Genomic DNA, 736 nt, shown 5'->3' with positions numbered 1-736 from the left:
CCCGTGAAGTCTGCGCGTCGCCCCCAGGATCAGGCAGGAACTTCTCGCTCCTTCCCCACCCGGCACCCTTTTCTCCCCACCCCACGCGAAACCGGCTCAGGCTCTGGGGCAGCGACACGGACTCCCGCGGGGGAAACTGAGGCCCGGTGCTGGGAGCGCCCCCCGCCCCTCCGCGCGCGCGGTCTGCAGTCACTCACTTGGCAGCGAGTCCCCGAAGCCTCCACCACCGACCGAGTACCCCGACTTCTTACTTTATGACTTTGTTTATTGTGTTTGTTTGTGTCTATATTTCCATTCAGGATATTATGATGTGGACAGTTGGACTACCTTGGACTGCCAGATCTGGGATTTATTGTTTTACAGAGCTTGTACCCATTGTTCTCAAAAGTTGTAGTTTATATTCATATTATTAAATGCAGCAATAATAGCAATGCTAACATACATACAACAAAACTATGATTTTAATTGCTATCTTATATTCTATTATCTCTCTTCAATTGCAAGCTAATAGTGTATGCAACCCACCAGAGATAAAAATCCAATATCTCAAAGAGACAGCGGTGTGATGGGGTGTCAGCGGCCGAGGGCACATGGAGAGGGGCCGTCAGCACTCATCCGTCAGGGCAGGGCTCTGGCCCCTGACAGCTGCCTGCCTGAGCCAGGGCCTAAGGGCCAAGCCCCAGGACAGGGGGTGCTGTGGGGAACAGAGCCAGCCTGGGGATGTGTGTGTGCTGCA

General features: G+C 53.4%; 1 protein-coding gene and 1 long non-coding RNA gene across 3 annotated transcripts in view; one reads left to right on the top strand and one right to left on the bottom strand.

The window, feature by feature from the left end:
• PRR35 (proline rich 35) overlaps positions 1-244 on the bottom strand; it is a 5,229-nt gene extending 4,985 nt beyond the window's left edge. For both annotated transcript variants that reach the window (XM_006766158.2, XM_015565580.1), the window contains exon 1: positions 198-244. The gene's annotated coding sequence lies outside the window, so the exon portion shown is untranslated. The remainder of the gene's footprint in view (positions 1-197) is intronic.
• LOC107183481 overlaps positions 1-730 on the top strand; it is a 21,850-nt gene extending 21,120 nt beyond the window's left edge. Inside the window, exon 3 of the long non-coding RNA XR_001514270.1 lies at positions 555-730. This is a non-coding gene — a long non-coding RNA (uncharacterized LOC107183481). The remainder of the gene's footprint in view (positions 1-554) is intronic.
• The last annotated feature ends 6 nt before the right edge of the window (positions 731-736 follow it).

Source organism: Myotis davidii, unplaced genomic scaffold (assembly GCF_000327345.1).
Source record: "Myotis davidii unplaced genomic scaffold, ASM32734v1 scaffold100, whole genome shotgun sequence".
NCBI classification, from domain to species: Eukaryota; Metazoa; Chordata; class Mammalia; order Chiroptera; family Vespertilionidae; genus Myotis; species Myotis davidii.
This window is presented reverse-complemented; position numbering and strand designations above follow the sequence as displayed.